Below are 8,486 nucleotides of genomic sequence, written 5' to 3' on the forward strand. Positions count from 1 at the left end.
TCAAGTTAACACACAAGAATTGGCTTATCTTGGTGATCTCTGTGTGTGTGTTTGCATGTACAGTTTGCAGGGTGTGTACTGGTGACATACTTCACACTTCAACTTGTGCAAATTCACTTATTTATGCTAGATAGAACAAAATGAAACTCCAAAAGAAAGCATATACTGTAGATTATAGGAAAATCTGATTCATCGAAAGGGTTGGGTGCTTGAACTATGGCTGATTTAAACTCTCAAATATGTGTGTACATAAAAGAAGGTGTGGGAAGGGTGTATTTTTCTCCATCTTGATTTAATTCAGTTTCATCCTCCCTCCTTGTCTGTCTTTTTTTTTTTTTTTTTTTTACAGTCATCAAGCTTGTTTTTGCAGTTTTTGTGGGCTTTAACTTATTGATGTACATTTTTAAGAAAAAGGAGGCAAGGCAGCTATTGATAGGTGGTATGAACCATAACTTCTTTATTTAGCAAGTCAACACTAAGTGTCAAAATGATGAATTGGAAGGCTGGCGTCTCTGTAGGGCTGTGAGCTGTGGTGCAGAGATAGAGTGTAAACTGCTGACTGCCTCCTTCTGTCATAGTTTTACATGCTGTACATCTAGAGCAGAGTGGGTACTGTGTCTACTGCAGGACAGAGACCACGCTGAGATAAGCCTCTCATCATCTCTCCGGGGTCCTCTCCTTGAAAACTTCAAGACTCTGTGTTGTTGTTTTTCTTTCCAACTAATCTCTTTTTTCTGCGAAAATCTGTGCATCTCCTTTCTCAACAGTCGAAGTGGAGGTTCAGTAGGTCGGCAATGTGAGTTTGCGGCAGGAAGTTTTTCATCTTCCTAATTGTCTGCGAGTGGGGGTTTCACGGTGGGTAATGTATCAGTAGAGGTGCGTGTACCGCTGTCTCACACCTCTGTGTCTTGCTTTCAGTATGCGTGTTTGCAAGTAACAACTGACTCTTCCAAGGTTGCAGTGGATCTGTACCATGTCAAACTGACCTCTTTCAGAGGCCTCAAGGCTTCCCTTAATGGCTCTATTCATCAAGGGCACCAACCTCTTTGAATGAGCACAAAAGACAGAGTTGGTCGAACTGAGCCATTACTGATGTCAGAAATGCAACAGAGAACAGTTGCAGGTGAAGGCAGAGCAAATCAGAAAATTTGAAATGGTGCTTGTTCAAGGTTTTCATCATTTGGCCACGTTTGCATGGAGCTTGTTCCTCTCTCACAGCAGCTGAGGAGAATGGTTTTAATGGAAAAGCTGTTATATGCCACTGGAGCGTAAGCCTCTCGCCAGCTGTTTGTGTGTGTGTGTTAGCGCATGTGCATCTGTGTGTATATGCATCTGTATGACCCAGATGAGTACAGTCCCTGGCTGACCTCCCTATTTGGGGAAAGTGGGAAGAACAAATTACCACTTGCCTTTCACACCTCCAATTTTTCTTCTCTGGTCTCTGTTGAGCTCTTTTTATCCACACGTGCAGATTATTCAGATAGCGATGTGGGTTGACTCACATGGAAATGCAAATTTACATGAAATTTGGTACAGACAGTCTTGGCTGTTGAGGATGATTCCATGACCTTTTATGCAGTAACATTAGCATGCTAGCATTCAGCTCAGAAACACAGCTTTGGCCCAGGGCAGAGGTCAGGATCCCCCAGGGGATTACAGGGTAAATCTTTGGTGCTGCAGATCATTACCAATGTAGAAAAAGCTAAATAAATAAATAAATATTTCAGCTGCACAAATTATCCAGCGTTTGTAATTGCCTGCTGCAGAAGCTTTATTCGGTACAGGCAGATGTCTGAGAGGACTACTCTATATCTTTGAATGGTCCTTCATGCTTTTAGGTTGTAGAGAGACCTCTTTACAAATCGATGTTGTTTTGTATGATGGGTTCACAAACAAAAGTAATGTTTTGCACATGGTGAACAAAAGGCTGTGCAATGGTTCAACCAGACAGAAAGAGAAAGAGACAAAGATTCCCCTGAGCATCAATTAGATAAGAACATAAGAATAATAATAGATAAGGTAGGTAATAGCAATTGGGAGCTTTGCATCAAAGCTGTGCATATTTAAAAAAAAGGACAGGACAGGAACGAGTCCCTGTTTCAGTGTCAAGTACATAGTAATGCCTATAACAAGCTGGAATTTAGAGGTGTGTTGCTTTAAAAGCTATTCTTAAAACTTCAACACAGAAATAGAACATTAGTCTACAGTTAGCACTAATGAAATGTGACCAGTGAATACCAGCTGATCATATTGGACTGAAAAATCCCAGTTTAAACCCATGAAAAGACTGTGGGACTATAATGTGTGAATGTGAAAGCTGCAGAAGCTATGTTTACTTTCCCTAACTTTTCTGGAATCTTGTTTTTCTTTGTTTGGTTTAGTTTAGTGGAATACTGGACAGTCTTACAAGCCTCTAAAAACCAGTAGAGGTGAACAATCTGAGAAGTGCACATCTTTTATTTATTAAGGTAATAATTTGTGTGGACATTTCTGATGGAAGTAAATAAAGAAGTTAGAATAGCTTAAATGATATTATGAGCTTTTGAATTAATGCTAAGTTGGTTCAACTTAAATAAGCTTTTAGAGGTCAAATCATGTTTGTTGTACTAAACTAACTGGGTCAGTCAGACTATAAATGACTCATAGGAATTACTTAACAAGATGCATGTAGATTGTTGCTTTATTTTTTATTTTTTCAAGCTGAGCCAGTGTGTTCTTTTGTAGTGCATGGTGCATTAAATAAAGGGTCATACATAGCCATCGTATCTGCAGCAAGGCCCATACGCAAATGCCTGGAAACCTATGAAACCTTTTTTTGCGTGCTGTCGTGAAGCAAGTAGACAGTTCTTTTTTCCTGGAAGGGAAGTGGTTGCAACTGTTTCCTGCCATTTTCACGTTTTGGTACTCTGCAAATGCAGCGAGGCTTTGTTCCTCCAACAATGTTGTCTCTGTGTGGTTGATGCAAGTCTTTTTCACAATTCTCCAAACAAATTACTCTTTAGATGTCACAAAATAGAACTACATAAGCATTGTTCTCAGCAAGACCGGTCGCACCCTGGCCTCCTCACGGAAACAAAACCCACCAGACGGCGTGGGGAAACATCCTGTATTCAATCACAGACTCTGAAGGTACATGATAGAGATTTACTTGATGATGATGAATTGCTGTAATAGTAACAATGCATCACCAGGTAGAACATTGTTCACATCTCTGTCTCATTCACAGGTGTGGTGGCGGTAGAAAAAAAGAAATCTCATTCAGATTCACAGCCACTGGAGAAGGTTGGTCAGCCTATCATTATGTGCTAATTACAAATCGTTAAGCTGGATGTGATGATGATGATTTGAGGTCTATTTAAGTGAATGGCCTGAATGGCCTCAGAAGAGCTGTATCATCTATGGTTCCATCAGTCAGAGCCCCCTTGTCTTTGCCTCTCCCCAAATCCTTCTAGTCACACCCTCCTACAAGACCAAACAACATTATTTCATGGAACAACAACGTGTTTCTCACTTCATTCCTGAGTAAATCTAATATCGGGTTTATTCCCCAGAAATTCACACCTGTTTTCATTCTGACAGATATGTAAATGTGTGCGAGCTTGCACGCACTTACGCTAAATTAAATTATGCTACAGCCTAAACGAGCATATCTAATGACAAAAAACCATCCATAACAGAACACTGTCTACTCTGTGCCACTGAACAAATGATGTTGTAAAACACCTGACCTGAATGTCTTATTATACAGAACATCTAACATCTCATCAACTTGTATGGAATATTGTGAAATGACGTGGAGCGGCGTGGAAGCGTCGAAAGCCCACTGAAAGAAACAAGGAGTGATTTGGAATAACAGCACTCTCATAACAGAGTGAGTCATTTGGCAGCAGCACATAAATATAAAGTCAAGTGCGTAAAAAACAAAACAAAACACAAAAAAATGAGGCACACAGACACAAACATGCACTGTTTGCCTAAGATATACAGAAATGTTTAGAGTAGAACTGCATCCAGCCACTACTTGAGCAATCACTCAGCCTGGAATGACATTCAGCATGAGGAGGTTTCAGTAAAAGCTCTGCTTGACCCAGAGACAATGTGCAATGCTCAGTTTAGAAAATGTATATTCTGTAATAAAAGGTTTGCTGAGGTTATGTCCTTCAAGAGTCCTCAATAATAAGGCGCAGCTTGTATATTTCTTCCTGTGAATGGAGGAAGATGAACGTTCAGAGAGACAGACCCAAGATGAGAAGTGGCTCAGCTTCACAGTGGAGCCAGCAGACCACAGCAGCCCTGCTACAGAAAGCACTTTTCTATTTTCTCGGTGCCTTTTCTTTTTCTGGTGTGTCACTCATTTGCCAAACACTTTAAAAAAGCGAGCTTTTTATATATTTGCTGGAAACGAAAAACTCAGCACACCACTCCTCACTTAACCTCAGATATCCATTTTTCACGATCTGTTTCTACCCGCAGTTTTCTTCTATGTTCAGGCCGAGCAAACTTATCGCTTTCCTTTCTCTAATGTTTTCCTCCGGCACATCCATTGCTGCCTCCCTCCAGACGCTCTCATCTTTCATTTGTTGTCTGCTGCACAGTTGGGCCGCCCTGCTGTTAGCTCTCTGTCAATACCTCAGTGGGAATCGTCCCTGGTTGCACCACTCACATTAACACTGCTCAGCACACATAGGTGTCCAAGCACTTAAGGAACCTGCAGGATAGCTTTGACACGATGAAACTGATGCAATTCCCTCGCTGTGTTTCGTGCTTTCCTTCGCTTTCTCGCTTTTTGCTTATGTATCTTGTTTGCTTGGTACACACTCTTCTACTCTGGTGACAGGGCTGGGCCTCTGGGTGGAGGCCTGTAGGAGGATGTATGTAAGTGGAAGCATTGCAGCAGTGTGATATAACAGCTGACTGGTTTCCCCTGGCACTCTGAGGGTGTCAAAAATGAGGATTTCTCCTCAGTGACCAATAAAGTCATAAATTATTTAGAGTATTTACATTTATATCCGTGCCAGCAGTGTGGCTTCAGGGATGCAAATGTTGGTCACTTTGGTGTAGACTGAAATATCACAACGGCAGGATGAAATGCCATGAAATTTGGTCTAGACTTTCACGGCTCCAAGATGATGAATCGTCTTGACTTTGGTGATGCCCTGACTTTTCAATTGCCCCTTGAGGCATCTTGAGGCTCACGTTTGTGACTTTGGGCGAAATGATTCAATAACTGTTGGATGGATTGCTATGAAATTCGGGCAATCTCTTAACTTCATCTAGCGTCCTCATCATCGTCAGAAACAGAATTAGTCAGATATCGCTTCATGACCAAATACCTCTAAACCTAATGGCATTCCCATCAGTGTCAGTTCTCACTGATGCAAGTTAGCAAGTGGCTACAGGTAGCATGCTAACATGCTAAGCTAAAGGGTAAACATGGTAAATAGTCTGCTAAACATCAACATGTTAACATTGTCACTGTTAGCATGTTTGCATGCTAACATTAGCATTTAGCTCAATTTAACCACAGCCTACAGCCGCAGCACAGCGTCAGAGAGCAGCTAGCATGGCTGAAGACTCTTAGTCTTGTTTTCTTTGTGTGTCAACGGCTCTGTTTAAGTTTTTCAAAATGCTTTTCCTTTTAGTGCCTCTTACATTTAAGGCTTCAAATATTACGCACTCGTGATGAAAACCAATCAGCAGCTGGATTGGAAATGCAGCATCATATACGCTTATGGATATCGAAGTAAAGGTGCAATTCAATCTGCTCCACTAAACAATTCCCAGAAAGAAAGTACGTCTAACAGACTCGATTTCTTCTCCGGGCACTGCCACAGTAATACTGTCCCTCATCCTCTGTGGTGTCTGAGAAATGCTGTGCATCTGCAGCCCATGCCTTACAAGCTGTGCACGTCTGAGGCAGCACTATGGCAAAGAAATGCTTGATCAACTCAATTTCCTCCTAAAGTCTCATTCTTCTTACCTGCCACCCGTTTCCCATCTCCTCTCTCTTCTTTTTCTCGCTCTCTCCCAGCGAGTGTATGGAGGTGCAGATTTATGGAGCAGTCCTGTCGCTGGTGGCCACGATCCAGCCTGAACAAGTGATTTGTTCAGAGATTACAGACACAGCAGACAGAGAAAGGAGCATTAATGATGTTATGGACCGATCACCAGGTGTATGTGTGTGTGAGAGAGAGAGAGGGGTTGACAGGGTTGTCAACTATATGCATTTCTCAGTGGCACAGAGGCAGCGCATCCTTAATGAGGCCCTGGCATTAACATTGAATAGTTACTGGAAAGTATTTCATTCTTCAATACTCTATTAAAAAAAACTTCAACAAAGCTCCTCATCCTCTTTCTAGAACAGGCCTTTGAATAAAATAATCGCCCCGTGGCGAGGGAGGAGTGCGCTCAAGCAATTAACACTGACATCTCACTGGTTGTTTGTTTTATCACTTCAGGAACTGACCAAGGACACTTCGGAGAAGGCACCTTCAGTCTCCTCCACCCAGACCTCCAGCCATATGTGGCCTGGTTTGAGCCGCAGCATTGACGGGGCCGTTGGCAGTGGGAGCCGGTGCCCCTCCTGCTCTGCTTAATTACCTGCGTGATGGAGTGTTTCCCCCCGCAGCAGAGCCACTGTGCCACACTGTGTCAGGGGCAGTGCGGACACGCGGAGCTGGCCAGCCTCACCTGCCTCACCTTTTTCTCTCTCTCTTGTCAGATCAGATTAACACTAAAACAGCAACAACCGGAGAGCATTTTCTTTTCACTCAAGTGAATACTTCATGGTCCACCTCTGCTTTTCTCCAATTTCTTTTGCCTTTTTTCTAGTCACGTTGCCATTGAGCATGCAAAAATACTCCATATCAGTTTTATTCCTTTTTAATATGGTAAAAGAGGCAGTATTGACTGCCATAGGCTTCATTAGCAGGCGTTCTGGTTGTCTATTGGATTGCAGAGAGCACAGAGTGCACAAGCCTGGGCGGAGAATAAAGTGGAAGGCACTGAGAGTCCAAACTGTACCCGCCGAGACTATGCCAGACCACATTTACTGTTGCTGTAGCAACCACCTCCGAATGAGAAGAGAAAATTCAAACACTTTAAGCAGACTAATTTCTTAAATATGTCCTCATCCACTGTCTCTTCCTCCATCTTCCCCGTCCTTGTCTACTTCTAAGGAAATAAAAAATATTCCTCAATGCTGGATTCATACACTCAGAGGTGGTACAGCTGTGGACTTTCGTCAGTTAATGGAATTTAACAAAAAAAAAAAAAAAGTTTATTTAAGGGAGAGGAGAAAATTCAGAGATTTGGTTTGCTTTCAACTACATCTTCATTAAAATTCAATACATGAGTCATGAAAACAAAGTGACATTGGGAGCTGAACTCAAGCCTCTCTTACAGAGTTGCACAAATTTAGACATTTTAGGAGACTTATTGCATGCCTGCAGACTGGGGAAGAGTTCAGTGGAAACAGTCAGCGGTGGAAGAAGTCTTCAGATCCTTTAGCACTACCACACTGTGAAAATACTCCACTATATGGAAGTAAAAGTCCTGAATTCAGAACCTTACTTAACTAAAAATATATAAGTATCATCAGCAAAATATACCTAGTATCAAGCATCAAAAGTAAAAGTACTCATTCTGCCAAAAAATGGCCCCTGACAGTGTTTTACTAGTAAAATGTATATGATGTTTTTCGATTAATATTACTGCTGCATTAATGTGTATGCTGTATTTTACTGCTGTAGATGTTTACTCAATTTAACTACTTTTAGTTTAATCAGCAGTTTAATCTATAGCAATGCACCATATTCTATAAGATCATCCTGTGAGAACCATGCAACTTTTCATGAGGTCAGGAAAACAGGCCTGTTTTCAGCTTTGTACCAGCAAATCCAAGAGGGCTTTTAAATGGTTCACTTAGCTACAGACGCAGGATAATTTCTCAAACAAAAAAAAATCATACTCAAATCATTTGGAGATACATGGCAATGCATTGTATAAGAAGGGTACGAAAACAACTTAATATGAAAAGTAATAGGTAAAGAGTGCAATATTTTCCTCTGAGATGTGGCAGAGTAGAAAAATAAAGCTGCATAAAACTGAAATACTCTTGTAAGGTAAAAGTACCTTGATTTGTACTTAAGTACAGTACTAGAATAAATGGACTTGGTTACTTGCCACCACAGGAAAGAATTGAGGCAGGCAATCATAATGCAAACCTGTATTTCCTAACTAAGGTTTTCTGCATCATAAAACAACGTTACTCCAAGACATGGAGTGTACAATAAACAGCATATTTTAAGACCGTTATGAACATAACTCTTGATCATTTACATAGTCCTTCAGCGTCGAGTATGAACATTTTTAATCAGCCATGCTAATATATTCATGAATGATGAGGCAAGCAGCTGTCTGAACAGAGGCTCCCGGTGTGTCTCAGTTGGAGTGTGGGGGTTTGCTCAGGTGAACAGGGCTGCGCC

This window comes from Chaetodon auriga, chromosome 10 (assembly GCF_051107435.1).
Source record: "Chaetodon auriga isolate fChaAug3 chromosome 10, fChaAug3.hap1, whole genome shotgun sequence".
In the NCBI taxonomy this organism is placed as follows: domain Eukaryota; kingdom Metazoa; phylum Chordata; class Actinopteri; order Chaetodontiformes; family Chaetodontidae; genus Chaetodon; species Chaetodon auriga.